The sequence below is a fragment of the Tympanuchus pallidicinctus genome, unplaced genomic scaffold, assembly GCF_026119805.1.
Source record: "Tympanuchus pallidicinctus isolate F22 unplaced genomic scaffold, pur_lepc_1.0 scaffold1, whole genome shotgun sequence".
Lineage (NCBI taxonomy): Eukaryota > Metazoa > Chordata > Aves > Galliformes > Phasianidae > Tympanuchus > Tympanuchus pallidicinctus.
In genome coordinates, this window is record NW_026294618.1 from 95139570 (window position 1) to 95155066 (window position 15497).

At 40.4% G+C, this 15497-nt stretch overlaps 1 protein-coding gene and 1 long non-coding RNA gene across 7 annotated transcripts in view; both read left to right on the plus strand.

Moving 5' to 3' along the window:
- Positions 1-15497, plus strand: part of PLCB1 (phospholipase C beta 1) — a 368401-nt gene that overhangs the window by 46688 nt on the left and 306216 nt on the right. The gene's annotated exons all lie outside the window — the stretch shown is intronic.
- Positions 5325-7602, plus strand: LOC128075574 (uncharacterized). The gene is made up of 3 exons (XR_008203905.1): positions 5325-5343; positions 5845-5920; positions 5999-7602. It is a non-coding gene; the product is annotated as an uncharacterized LOC128075574 (long non-coding RNA).

Below are 15497 nucleotides of genomic sequence, written 5' to 3' on the forward strand. Positions count from 1 at the left end.
GTGCCTTGATCCTCTTTGCTACCAGATGGAATGGGATGGAGGCTTTGCTGAGCATGGGCTGAAGAGCGTGGAGGAGAAAAGGATATTTAGGGACTGACTGCGCCTCTGCCCCACCCAGGCCATGGGCCTCTTTAAGATGTGGGAGTTGGCAGTGATCTGTGAGGAACCACCTGCTTCCTTGAGATTGCTGAGATGTCTTAGCTTTGCTCTCTGTCCTAACATCTGTTTCCTGCTCTTGGATTTGGAACTGTGAAGAGAGTGTGGCTATAGGAAAAGGAATTTCAGAGTTACTCCGGAAGCATCGCGGTGCTGTGTACCAAGTTTGCAGGGCAGCAGGGCTTCCTCCTCCTTCTACTATGCCATTAGGGAAGTGGGAGAGGAGTAGGACACAACAGAAAAGGTCTTTTAGTTGTGGTGTAGGTACTGGAAACAAGTGCTGGAGAGCAGAAGAAAGCCAAGCTTGTAGAGTGGCAAAACTCTGTCTAATTCTGTGATCGAATTATGAAGTTTGCACCAGCTCTTCTGTGAGTGAGCCTCTTCTGAATCCTCCCAATGTTCCCATGAAAGCTAAAGGAGTCTGAGTGCCCCATTTTGAAATTGTTTATTAAGTGTGTGTTCAGCATTTGCCAAAAACTTCATCTGCTTTAAGGGCATCGACTGAAGTTAATGATGTCCATAGATGTGTTTCTCTCAAATACTTTTTTCCAAGGGTGGCAGCACAGATTTGAGTGTGAGATAACTATTATGATTCCATGACTGAACATCGTAGTAATGACTAGTAGTATTTATTTCCAGTGTAAGTTGATGGTGCCAGGATTGGGAAGCAGCAGATATAGTAGGTTCTTCTTTATCTCCTTTAACAACTATTTCATTTTCATCTGTGTTGAATATTATCACCAGTTTTTATAAAGTACTTTGTATTAAAGAACAGCACTAACTACAACAGTAACAAGTCTTTTCTAAGGCTATTACAAATCTAAATGTGAGGAAGTTTAAAATGTTTTGTGTGTCCCTATCAAACACACTAAACTAATAAAAGAATAAATTACGAAATATTTGGAGGTGAAAGCAATATAAGCAAAAATAAGTATGCTGCGACTAGTTCATTAATTAAATAACTTACCTGTAAGTATTTTCATAGAATGGCCTGGATTGAAAAGGACCACAATGATCATTGAGTTTCAACCCCCCCGCTATGTGCAGGGTCGCCAACCACCAGACCAGGCTGCCTACAGCCACATCCAGCCTGTACAAAGACTTATTTCTTCTTTTCTCTCCTTTTTAGATTTTAACTTCATATTTTCTTCATTTAAGCATTAAGAGCCTTTTTGGTGCACGTTTTTGCCCTTCGTGTTGTTTGTATAAACTTACAGGTTAGTTTTCCTGTGTAACGTACGTTCAGGAACCTGCTTTAGCAGGGGGTTGGAATGATGTCTCCAGAGCTGCCTTCCAACTTCCAGGATTCTGTTAGTCTACTCATCTCTGATTCGCACAGCTTAAACTGATCATCAACCTTTTGTGCTGCTCGCGGAACCAAGAGCAACCAGGCAATAAAGCAAATTGTTGAGCAGGATCAGGTAGAGAAGATTTCCCCTGCCACGTCTCCCAGCACGTGTACTTGTAATTCTCCTGGTAGATGTTTTACAGCTGTGTAAACACTCAATTATGTGCTGCTTCTTATCTAGGGTGCTTTCTTTGTTTCAACAACTATAATGCTGATCTTAATTCTGTGTATAATGTTTCCCCTACCAACTCAAACAACTCTTTCCCTTGAGTTTGAGTTCTTAATTGCAGCTTTAAAACAACTTTCTGATTTAATGTAACATTTCTCTCCTTTTGATCTTGAGACCTGCTTCAAACACGATGTAATTGAGCATGCATCAGCCGCTATTAAACATTTTGTCTTAAATATTGCTTTTAACCTGAAATTGCCCCCCTGTGCTTAATTTGTTGGTGCAGGAAGGTCTTATAAAAATAATTTTTAAAAAAGTGCAAAAAAAGAAAAAAGCTTGCAAACCACCATTTTTTTTATGGTTAGTTTGAGTATTAGAATCTTTTGAAGTCAGCAAGTTTTACTTCATAAGCTATAAGTGCTGCTAACATTTGTCAGACTCCAGAGGGCACTTGTCAGAGGACTTAAAATAGCCCAGCGTCCAATAGTTTATTTTTGAATGTAGCTGTTATGAAAAATTCAGAGAAAATGCATGCTTCCGTAATGTGCCTAATGATGTGCCATTGTGTCCCATTTCTTAATGATGCATGAGCCTGCAGCTACAAGATTGTATTTGTCATAGTATGGGTAGGTGTGGTCCTGTTCTGCTGAGAGCTCTTTATCGTGGTGTCGCTGTGTCTGGCTCTTGTAAGAGTGGTAGGACTAGCTGAGTGCCTTGGTACCACCAGGTCATCTCCAAGAAGCCTGACAGTGTCCCTGAGACATGTCAAGTTCTGGTATAGCTGGAGACCGACAGAAATGTGTGTTGTGGTAAGGTACTATAGAAATACATGTATCACACTGTGCATAAAATCAGTTCTAAGAGATGCTACTTTTACAGCTCCGTTGAGAGACCTTGCCATCTCTAGTGTAACAGTGTTTGCAGATCGTCTGCGCAAACGGGATGGAAGGGAAAGCATTTGAGCGACAAGTAAAATAGTCTGGGAAAAATGCAGGTGGTACTTCTGGAGTCTTAGAGTCTTGTTCTGGATATGTCTTCCCCCATTCTCTTGGTCAGCAGGAAGTACAAAATAAATTGTTGATTGGCCCAGTGCTCTTAAAATAGTGCATGTCAAATCATCCTTTTAGCCTTATAACTGCTGTGTCTTTTCTTCTGAGCTGTTAGCTAATATTTAACCACTATTAATTGACTTTCCTGAATTAGTTTGTTTGGAAGACTGTGGAAGATGCTGGAGGTCTCATTGTAGCTGGAAATTTGCCTCCTGTGAGTAGATATAAAACATGCTGTCTGCTGAATAAGAAGTCATTCTGCCTTAAAGCAAAGCCATAAAGGACTTCAGACCTGCCCTCTGAGCTACTGCACTGGATGTCACTAATCAATTGCCGAGGAAAAGGGTGAAGGTTTTTGTAGTCCTTTCATAAAACTTGCTGTGAAGAATTGCAGCAAAAATACCGTTTCTTCTGAAGCCGGATGAGTTTTTCCACAGAGAAACTTACTTTAATATGTAGCTATTTCTTCACAATAACAACTGTGCCATAACGGTGGATAAGACAGATTTTAATTTAATTGGATTATTTTTTTTTAACTATAGCCTTCTTAAAGGGTTTTTTTGAATGAATGGACACACTCATGGGAAAACCATGAGTTAATTTTCAAAGCAGTTTGTTGTACTGCATCAAAACCGTGTGGATGCTTTTCTTCAGCATTACAGTGGCCTAATTTGATTTAGTTTATTTCACTTCCAAACTTAAGTAACGAAATCGTATTAAAGTCATTTTAATTTTGAAGGAAAGCATCCAAATAAAGTTTAACTACTCTTTTTTAGGTCATATGTTAAACTAATGCCAGTTGACTTTTCTGAGCCTCTGTTAAGTTGTGCCCTGAGAGCTGTAGACCCTAAGAACTTCCACTGTCTTCAGTGAGCCTTATTCTAGATAAAGGTGGCAATCCGTGCCCAACTGTGTAATACTGTCACTAAAATGCAAATGTATTATTCATTTCTATGCTGTATGTATGCTTACTATGCCTTAATTTTTTTGTTTAATACTGAGTTAATGAAGCTCTAAGAAAATGTTTTCAAGTAGTTTGTTGTAATAGTTTGTTTATGCACATTGTGCACATTATGCACATTGACTCTAAAAAATATACCTGAAGTATTTGAAGTACATTTACACTTGTGTTGCAGGTGAGCCAGAGTACCTGGTGGCATGCACTGCTGATTTGAGTGTTAGGTGATGGGTTGCAGTAAAGCAGCTGTCGCCCACCTGTAGGTTTTAAACAACTGCATGCCAGACTCTAAGGAGGTGCTCATATTTCCTTTGACTGTCACTGTCTGGAGAAGGCAAATGCATGTGCATTTTACTAGGTCACTGGACCTACCTTGTTCTTGCAGATACCTACCCACTGTGATATTGCTCAGTCCTGGTATGTGTTTGGGGGACTGTGACCATCCTTATGTTATTTTGTGTGCTTGTCCAGGAGGGAGGAAAGCATGCAGAGGTGAAATACACCACAAGGTATGATGGACTCTTTGTAGGGCCCATCACCTTGGTAGTGCAGACACACTGAATCTGCTGAAGGGCTTAAAATCTGATCAGTTCAGAAATTTGTTACTTGATGTCAGTTTTCCCATGGCTGGAGATCACTTTTGGAATGGGGATACAGTTGTGGAGGGGGTGCAGGAAGGATCCTTTTATCTCTTCACTGTGCTGTATATTCCTTGAAGCATCAGGTGGTGTCTTGGCATCTAGAAAACAAGAAGTTGAAAGCATGAGATACATATGCATAAGTGCATTCATAGATGTCTTTTATATTGGTACGTAATTCTGTGATTCAATGTGAGAAGATTTCTAAAGTGCTACGGTGCAGTCTTAGGAAGGTGTTGCAGAGGACAGGCATGGGTTTGTTTGAGAGGCTGTATGCAAATGTCAAATTTTCTGTCTTTTCCTGTTTTTACCAGAGGCTGAAGCTAGTGCTTAACAAAGTTAAAAGGTGTGTGTTGACCTCAGTGGTATTTTTGAAGTAGATCTCAAACCTCAAGTAAAATCCTTATATTTCGATATTCCTTTCAGGATGCTCCAGAAAAAAAAAGTTTGAGTATGTCTTGGCAAATAAAAACATTACAAGTATATGAAAGAAGCCTCCAAGGCATCCTGGCATTCTGCTGGCCAGCAGAAACAAAGGGAGATGCATGCCATGCAATGTGCATCCCGATCCCAACCTGTTCTGACAACTGCTTTAGTTTGTCTGGCATGGGTTTTCATTTTTGGTTGGTTGGTTTTGGATCCTTGAATTCTGCAGTGCACCACTTCAAGGCAGGTAGTTTTGTGAACAGTTGTTAGGAGAAGGGAAGGAAGCTGAGTTCCGAGATTCAAAATGTTTACAAGAATGCTGACTTTAACATCCTACAACCGTGGAAGACAGCATTTTCGAGGCATCGGTGATATTGGGCTGTATGGAACTGCAGAGTCACGGCCTGAACCTCTGATCACCTGAGGCCAGCAATGAGTCAGTCAAAGGAGCACAGGTGAAGGCAATTCACCTGTGCTGCCGGAAGGGGTGGAACCAGGCTGCACCTCTCCTAGACCTATTTAAGAGCTGACTGCCAGTGGGGAAGGATCTCTTCTGGAGATCTGCTCTGCTGGTGTTCTGTGAGTGAGCCCAGGATGGGGTAAGCCTTCTATTTATTCTCCTTTTGTTATCATAGTCTGCTCTGCCTAACTCCCTTGTTTATTTCATAATTATAACATCTTGATATTCATTGATTATACCTATGGGCATAAGCTATCTGTTTCAAAAGTTCATTGTACTTCTGTTAACTCTGTGAGCATACGAGGGAAACACTGCTAAAAGAATCAGTGAACTCAGGCCCTAATTTAGAATCTAGCAGTATGAAGACCTCTATTTGAAGGGAGGATTTATGCTGTACTGTATTGGCTAAGCTGTTATGGGTGCATCTGTATCGTACAGATTTATATATTTACAAATCTGTATGATTTGTGTATAAAGTATATACAGTATAAGTAGTAGATATATACTTAGTAGATAAATCCATAGTTACATGATGGTGCTATATAATAATGTTAGGTTGTCCTATGGTTTATAAATCTTATGTATCATATCTTAATATCGCTTACGTTATCTGACTTACATTGATTTTATTTATCTTCAGCACATTTGTCTGGTTTTATTAGGCACAGCTTTTAACTGCAAAGTTGTGTGAACTTGCTGCTGGACAGAACCTGAGGGTATGCTTGTCTCTGCCAAGGCAGCACTTAAGTCTTCATCTTTCAGGTCTCTACAAGACGTGTTTTCTTCTCTGGCAGCACTTTGACATTGTGCAAGTGTCTTCTCCTACAGAGGGACTTAGGCTGAGATGACTCGAAGGAAATAGTACCATCTGGATGGATGTGAGGAGTTATTTGCAATACTGAGATACCATTCTAGAGTTCAATCTGGATACTGTAAGCCATAACATTTTTGCAGTGTAGAGGCAATTACAGCAACTGGCCTCTCTCATGAGAGAAGAATTTACAACCTATTAGTGTTTTCTTAATTGCTGATACAAGTTCCCCTGTCTCTCTTCATTCTTCTGTCTGTGTGCTTGTACTTGCTTGAAATCCACGTTTTTTGCCCCAGGTTGTTGACAGCGCTGTTGGCAAGATTAGATTCTGGTGTACAACAACTGCTATTAGAGCAAATATGCACAATATTGTTCATCTGACTTCTAGGAAGGTGCATCAATAAAATTGTAAAGGGGAAGAATGTTGTACAAATGATTCATCATTTGCAGAGATGATTATATATCTTGTCTTCCTCAGAGTCCTCCTAAACTTGTGAGTGAATGTCTGGCATTCTCTTGATTAAAGAGGAATCCTGCTAAAATAAAAGGCATAAAGCTAAGAATGTATGCCATTAAAGTTGTAATCCAGTGATCACAGAAAAGTTAGTTCTTGTAGATTAATCTCTGTGCAAGCTGAAGAGACAATTTTGTTTTCATTTCAGCTGGAGATCTTGTGTTACTTCAACCAGTTCACTTATCTGCAGCCTTTTTCCAAAGAGTGGAGTAAAAATAATGTTTTCTGTTTCCTTCTGTAATTTTGATGTAATTTGTAAATTCTCTGGGCTAGTGATTTCTCTTTACCGTGACCAGGTCTGCACTCATTTCTTGTGTCACATAGCAAGAACAGATAGGAGATAAACACTGGGTGCCCTGTACTAATGAAAGCCTTGATAAAAACATTGCTATACCAGCTTAAACATGTTTTGTTTGTTTTTTCTTATTATAGCTCTTTGTGTTCTGTTGAGTTTGTTGAAGCTAAGCCATAAGCAGTTACGATGTCTGTCTACAATGAGTGATTTCCTGACTGAAGTGTAATGACAAAGTTCATTAAATATAGCTCTCATCCCGGTGTGTACACAAAGCCGAATGAATGCAATTAAGCTGTGTCATGGGTGAAGCTTAATTATAACAACAGGTGAAATCCTGCAGCCCGTTCTGCCTTTAAGATGGTACAGCCATGCTGTGCGACAAATAATCCAGCACTTTGCTCCAGCTGAGGTATTTACCCAGTCGCCTTCTTTTCTCCACAAGAAACTTTTTAAGGTAGCTGTGCTGTTCAGTATACGACCAGAAGCAGGAGGCATCCAGTGGCATGAAGTGCAGAGCTACAGGTTCCCCCTTGTGCGTCCTGCTGGCAGCATGCTCTCCCCTCCCTGCCACAGCACAGCCCAACTTGCTGACCTTTGGTTTTGCACAGACAGGAGTTTAATTGCTTATGGATGAGTCCCAGCTGGTTGCATCTTTAAATAGTTGCGAGTGCTTGACTGGAAATAGTGTGGTTCAAAAAGGAAAAGTTCCTTAGCCATCCAACATGCTTGGCTGGCTGCGATGGCAGCCGGGGCTGTGCGCCAGGGCTGCCAGGAATGAGTCCCTTGAGTCTCAGCCAGGCTGCAGCACTGAGTGCATTTCCCAGGCAGTGACCCAGTGGCAGCTCTAATGCTGCTGTGTGCACCTGAAATGCAGTCACTGCGTGGAAACCTTGCTCACTTTGGGAGTGAGACACTGCAGCCTCCATGGAAGTATGCAGATGGTGTATGTTGTGCCAGTAGCAAGCACAATTGTGGTTGTTGGGCACCACTTAACACAGGACACTTGTCAAGAGGCAAACAATATGCTGTTTCATTTTGAGCCTGCTGATGTTTTATTTATCAGAGGCAAAGTGCTACAGTTTATTCCTCACTGCTGTGTAGCAAAGGTGGAAAGGGCTCTGTGGGCTGCCTCAGAGTTCGGCCTTCTTTGTGCGGGGATGCAAAGAGAATAGTTGGTTTTGAGAAGTCTGAAATGCTTTACTTTATTTTTGTTTCAATGTGTCCAAACCGGGCAGAGAAGTGTTGGTTAACACAGTGGGAAGCTATTAGTTCTGCTGGATGGAGGTGAGCAATTTTTCATAGGGGGTTTAGTGCTTTCTGGACTGTAACTTTTTGGCAGCAAACTACTCGCAGCATATTGAATTCTCCAGCAGAAGCGTGAGATGACACACAGGATTTAATGTATTTTTATTAGATAACATTATCACTCTTTTCCCTCCCTTACCAAAGCCTTTGGTTTTTGCAGTGGATTTTATGCTGTACTTATCTGTTGCATTCAGCTCACCAGAGCGATCCTGTGCTTTCGTTTCTAAAATTGGACTTCACTGACATGCCACAGAGTTCCTCTGTATGCTGCAGTTAGTTGAACAAATATACAAAGCCCAGCTCTTACTGAGAGCGTTTTCTTTGAAAGACATGATGAGATCTAGAAATTGTTCTCATCAAGCCACAAAATGCTGTTTATTCGTTACAAAATGAACAGATAGTGGATGAAGCCTTGGCTGTGTAACAAAACATCCCTTAGAAGGAAGGTAGTGCCTGTGGCATCGGCCAATTCATTGTGCAGGGCTGGAGTATTGAGTGCCCTGGAGTTGTTTGGCTGTCTCTATGGTCTGTGGTGTTCAGAGGATGAACTCGTCCTGCAGGAGGCCAGTCCCTGACCTGATGATTGGAAATAAATGCTCTGAGCTGCCTCTCAGATCCTCCCCCTCCTTGCTGCAGTGATCTCTCCTCTGAGTATCTGCCTGTGGTGGTGCTGCCTGCTTTCACCCGGTTGATCTAACAAATGTGCCTAAGCTGTTATTTTCATTTAAAACACTTAAAATTTAGAGTTTCAAGCAGCTAAAAAATTTCCTCAAACACAAATTATTCATTGTGGTAACTGCTGGTTGGAAATACTGTCAGTGACAATTAGAGGAATGAGCATACGAGCAGTACATAATGTAGGCAGCCTTTATTGCCAGAGTGTTGCTCTAGGAAGACTAAAGGAATGCATTTATTCTTTGCATATAAGTATTTGAATGGACTTTTTCCTGTGTGAACAAACTTCCCATGGGACTTCTCCTGGAATGGGAATCTGAAAGTGAGAACTGTAATATTTAACAATCTTTAAAAATATTTGCTTGCACTTAAACTCTAGAGTTAAAATAATACCTCCACGAGCTCAGCATGTCTGTGTGTTAGTTATGATGTATTGCAAGTTTGATTAATGTTAATTTGTGGATGTAAAAGGATTTTATTTAGTGATGTAATTGTAACAACTGAGATGAATAAATGTCCTCATTTAATATTTCTGTAGGTGTCCTAGTAATAGACATCCTATGTCCTAATTATATAAGAAATCACAGTGCTTGTACTGACCTGAGATCATATGTACTTGTAGGATAAGAACCAGAGATAGGTAATCAGATCTCATTCTTGACATACAGCTCCAATTGTATCTAGTTACATTGATACCTCATGAAATGACCCTCTAATTTACAGCTGATTAGTAGTAATATGTAATCTCATATTTTTGGATAGGGTTCTACTGCTTTTCTGCCCAGAGTCTCTTAAGTTGCTTACTGATGTCACTTCCTTTTTTTGCTTCCCTAAAGGTATTGAGGGTAATCAAAGGAAATAATTATCTTAATGAGTTTGTATGTTAGTAGGTCTTAACTGCCAAGGTACTGAATTTACAAAATTGTTTTATGTCTATTTTTCTTAAGTTTGCTACCTGTAGTTTTGAAATCCAGAAAATAAATCCATCTGGTATTTGCTTAATAAACCAGGAACTAATTGGCTGGTTTCTGATGTACAGTTTTAAGTAATAATTCTGAAATATACTGGGCCTGTATATGGGAGCTGTTTGCTTGTGAGAGAAGAATGTTACTGACTTCAGCAGGCAAACTGGAGGGAGTGAGCATCTTTAGGTTTAGAGAGCTAGCTGTAACTGCCTGGGAATTGCCCCTGTACAGAAACCTTTTTAACTTCTGTTATTTGATATCAAAATAAATCAGGGACTAAAAGGACTAATTTGAAGGATGGAAAACAATTGCATTTTATGAAGGCTTTATGGCACAGAAGACAAGAGGATGAAACAAATGAGGCAGAGTCTTGTGTGCTATTTATTTACTTATTTTTGGTTGGGAGTTGACTAAAGTCAACTTTGACTAAAGTAAATCCTTTTGAGTATTCGGTTCTTTAAACCCTTTGCCTTAAGCAGCGCTCTCTGCTTTGCAAATTGAAGTCTTTCCAATAGCGTGGTGGAGCAGCTAGGTAGTTGTGGCTTTTAATGAAGATAAATGATAATCAGAGCAGGATTTTTGCTTGAATAAGGGTTGGTGCTCTGATTCAATTTGGCTCTTGTGATTTTTAGCGACTGTAACGTCCTGATTCAAGAAAGCTTCCAAATCTCAGCCTGTAGTGTCAGAGTAGAAGTTAGGTTATGCTCTGCCTGTAAATAGGGAGGCAGGGAGGGCTTCCTGCATGCTTCCCTGAGTAGAGCTGGGAAAGAGGAAACCAATTGGATTAAGCAGGTCTGGATAGCAAGATAACTTCTGGATGTAACTGATGATCTGAATCTATCTAGCTGGTTTTGTGCTTGGCTGGATTAGCATGTAGAAGGGACCAGTTAATTTCACGTGGTGTTCTGTAGTGGGAACACCAGTGTTCTGGTTGCTTTGTGAAACATCTTTCAGCGTGGTAAGAGGAGATGAAATGCTGCATTGGGCTGCTGCAGGCTGAGTCCTTATTGGTGCCAAGAAATTCCTGAACGTGCTGTGAATGTACTCTGCTTCTGAAAATGCATTTTAGTGTGTCTCGATAGCAAAATTAACACCAGGTTGGAGGGGAATCTGAATGACAGTAAAATGAAACTGAATGGCAAGGATGCAAAAGGGAGAAGTGTGGGTTATATTGTTCAGTCCCAGGATGCCTGTGAGCTCTGACAGAGCAGGCTTTTGTTCACAGTACTTTGGGTGTACCTCGATACACCTGAAAGACTTTGGGCAGGGACCAGAGTGTTCACATCTTAACTAATTTGTGACCAAACTGAACTTTTCAGTTTTAATGAATATTGCACCTGAAGGGCACTTTTATTCCATAATGGAAGGAAGTCTCACATAGTTGCTCTTCGTGTGGGTCCCATTTCTCCTTTCTGCACTGCTCTAGCATGTAGTCCCTAGCAGGCAGCAACCCATGCTGGCTGACAAGAGGAAATCCATGCTGTATATCAGTTGAGCAATATTGTTGTTCAAATGGCATTTAGAAAGTTTCTGAGTGAAATTAATATTATCATAGTACTAGACTCAATGCAGAGAATACGTCTGTCAGGGTCTTAAAATGCTTCAAAATAATTTCTTTGTTACACAAATGTGTCATTACATGCTGGCTTTAATAACCAAAAAATTGCTGATATGAAATGTCAGTCTACTGTATGCTTCGCTTATTTTTTTGAGATTATTCCTATGGCACATCACAAATTTGATTGGCTGTGCAACTCTAGTGAGAGCTGGAGCTGGAAATCTTTTTTCTTTTTTTTTTTTTTTTTTAAAGTCTTGTGTAATTTCTGCTATGCCTCTTAAAAAAAAAAAAAAAAAAAAAGAAAAAGAAAAAGGAAAAATTGAAAACATGTAAGAGGGAAAAAGAGAAACAGCCTGCATCTAGGGTGCTTGATGTAGCCTTGCTCATCAGTGCAGCACTGTGGAGTTGGTGAGGCTGTGCTTCAGGTGCAGGGAACCTGGAAAAGAAAGAATGTTTAAATTATTTTGCTCCAAATGACTTGTTTTAAACAGCTTTGTCTTGACATACTGTGAAATGGTGGCCTGTGTGTATATGTGTCCAGGTATTTTTATTCGTGTACACGCATTCAGACACAAATATATGCACACATTGCTTAATAGTGTAAGTACTGCTGTGTTAGTGTATACTGTCACAAGACTAGCAGCAACTGCTTGTCTGAGTTGCAATTTCTGACTAATCTTTGTGAAATGCAGTGTTCCTGAATGGGATTGTCTGTGCACTTAGAGGTTTACTGTAAGGTTTCTTTTCTCTTAAGTACAGCTGGTTAGAGCATCTCATCTCCAAATGTTGGGGATGGTAGTTTTGTTTTTGTCTTTTAACAGATTGCTTAGATCATCATAAAGACAGCTTTTGTAAAGCACTTATGGTTCCAGATGAAATATTATGAGGTTACACTGGAAATAATGGAACTGTTCCTTTTTTCAGCCACCAAACTGAAAACGTTTCCTTTCGCAGCAAGAAAATATTTTCTTAGAGAAGTCTGACAACACGTTGTTTTTCTTCAGAACTTCTTGCAAGAATAATTCTTCCTGGCTAATGGGCTCATCCTGTAACTCAGGAATAAGAGCTTCTGAGCTTGCAGCTTCTGCTCTGTTACATGCAGCTTGATCAGAAATGTCAGCGCTTTGTGGTCGGCTGAACAGATGGCTGTGTCCTTCGGTGTGAGGCTGTGCTTTGGCAGTGCAGCAGCTGGAGAAGGCTTGGCATTTGGGTATGCAGACCCCTTGTCAGGCCTGCCCTGACTGTACTCGCTGGTTTGGTTGAGATACGAAGGAGCTTGTTCTGCTGCATCCTTCTATCACTCGAGTGCTGTCATCACTCGTACAGCAGGCAGGATGTGCATTATTTTGCCATAATAAGCAGGCAAGGGCAGTGCTTTATTACCTACTGTCAGTTGAACTTGTCTATCTTAATGTAGCACTGCCCCTCTGCGAGGTTTTTACAGGTACCGACTGTGTGCTACCTACCAATGGCAAAAAGGTACCTTCCTTGGCAGCGAAGATAAAGCGTGTAGGTGTAAAGCTGCCAGCACTCAGGCACTAAATGACTTGGGAAGTGACATGCTGATTATGTGGGTGGTGGAGATACGTCTGCAGTGTGATTTGGCTATGTAAAGAATGAGTACATTTAAAAGCTACAGGAAAAGTTGTGGGTTGGTTTGGCGTTCTTATTTCTTTAATTCTTTTAATCTTTAGCTCTTTCTGATCTGAAATGTACTTCCCCACTCCTCTTTAAGAAGAACAAGGGAAGAGACAGTAATTCACCACAAAATAACTGTTTTTGTCCAGAAAAATCTGTTTTGGCCTTGTGCTGACTTTCTATTTACTTATTTAAAAAGAACAAATATGGGAAATTACTTTGGAAAGTGCAAGACGTTGTTGTTTTTCAGATGAGTTATTGTGGGCGGTGTTAAAAATAAATATTTAAAACTTAAGAAGAACTTGCTAGCATTGCACCAAAAGTTTCATGCTCTAGTTTTTATTTCATTTTGTTGAGGATTTGCTCTTACTTTGTGTGTTGTCTTGGGCAGCTGAAAATGGGTGGGATTTCGTTGGGCCCCTGACTACAAGACAGATTTTGAAGCCCTGGAGCATGTCCAAAGAAGAGTAATGAAGCTGTGAAGAGTCTGGAGCACGAGACTTATGCAAAGTGGTAGGGGAAACTGAGATGCTTTAGTCTGGAGAAGAGCAGACACAGGGTAGACCTTATATCTCTCTACAATGACCTGAAAGGAGGGCCTAGTGAGGTGGGAATCAGCCTCTGCTCCCAAGTAACAGTGATAAGATGAGGGGTAATGGCCTCAAGTTGTGCCAGGGGAGGTTCAGGCTGGATATTTAAGAATTTCATCTCAGAAAGGGCAGTGGGGTATTGGAACAGGGAGGTGGTGAAGTCACTGTCCTTGGAGATGTTAAAGAAATGTGGAGATGTGATACTGAGGGACATGGTTAGTAGGCATGGTGGGGACGGGTTGATGGCTGGGCATCATGATCTCAGTGGTCTTTTCCAACCTTAATGGCTCTATGGTTCTATGACTGGAAGGTAAAAGCATGGTGGGGCTTTTCTGAAGAAGTTTGGATTGTGCAAAATCTTCTTGCTGACAAGATAGTTGTCTACTATTGGTCTTAGGTTTGTTTCACGTTGATGTGATCTGGGTATATGCTATGAAAAGCAGTAGAAACTCATCATATTCATTCTTTTATGCTCTGCCTAAAAATGTTAATAAAATGCTGGGGTATTTTAATTGTGTAAGACAGGCACGTCCAACCCATGCTCACATGTTCACAGGTTGGCCCACCTCTGCTGCTAGACTGTTGTGGTGGCAGCCCTGTGGCAGAGGCTCTGCTCTGCTGACTGTGCACCCATTGCTTAGCAAGAGCCAAACGTTGGTATCCTCTCATTGCTTCTGGAATAAAACCAGGGCACGGGGAGAGTGCAGTGCAGTTATGACAAATAATTAGATGCATTTTAATACATTGGCTAAACACAGTCCTGTGAACAGGAAAAAAAAAAGAAGTATATGCAGCTGTGCTTTCCATTTTCATAAAGGTATTTGAGAACAGTTTTCAAGATGGCCACAAAAAATTGGCAGTTTCTTTTTTTTATGTGGTTTATGTTTGTGACTCCATTTTCAGTCAGCATAAATGCATCACCTGTAGGTTTTCAAATGGAATGTACAGAGTTGCAATCAGACATTCAACTCAAAAATTTGATCATGCCCTTCTTCTAAACTGTTATAAGCTCTGTCTTACCAGAGAAAAGTATCCCTCACCTCACAACCACACCTTGTTCATGTCACTGCTTTTTGGCAGTATGTACATTTGCAAACAATTATTCCAAAAAATCTCTAATGAACACCTTGGAAGCTCCCTAAGAACTGCAACCGCTGCCATTGAACCACCCTGATGCCGTAGTTTCCCACAAACAAGATCAAACATCCTGCCAGTTTTGTTTTTCTCTTTTTTTTTTTTAGATGTTTTAAGAAAAATATTATAAATTAAGTTTTTTGTTACTTAGATACCTTAACAAAATTATATATTTTACAAGGGCTGCTCCAAAAGTAATACCTCCTATTTATTATGTTGGCCCACGTCAGAGGCAGATGTTGGTGATGTGGCAGTGATCACTGAACCTTCTCAATGTAATATAGTGATAATTTGCTAGTTTCTCCTGTTCTCCATTTCTCCAAGCATTTTACACCAATCTACATTCAAAAATAGAGACTGAGACTGGGCAGTTGTGATTTTGCTTGCAGCCTCTGCTCATCAGTCAATCCATTTTAAGGTGACTGTTAAAAACTACAGGGGTTCAGAGGTGGCAGTAGTTCTGTACATTCCCTTTTTTTCTTCAGTGTACAGTAGAACTTGTAGGTCTTACTGACTTTCTAGTTTACTTTTTCTTCTTATGAATGCACTTAGCATTTTTTTCTTAAAAAAAAAAGTGCAAGGGAGTATATGCAGTAAAATCGTCTGAAGTGATTGGAGCTGTTATTAAGTTACTCCATCCCATGGATGAGAACACGTCTTTAAGATCTTGAGTTCAAGTTTTGTCTGGGCATGAGACCAAGGACTTCAAATTTACATCCAAATCTTATATCTGATCCTATGTTAAACGCATCCAGATGGTAGGTGATATTCTAATGTTAACAATCTGCTTCTCCTCCCTCTGCTGCCT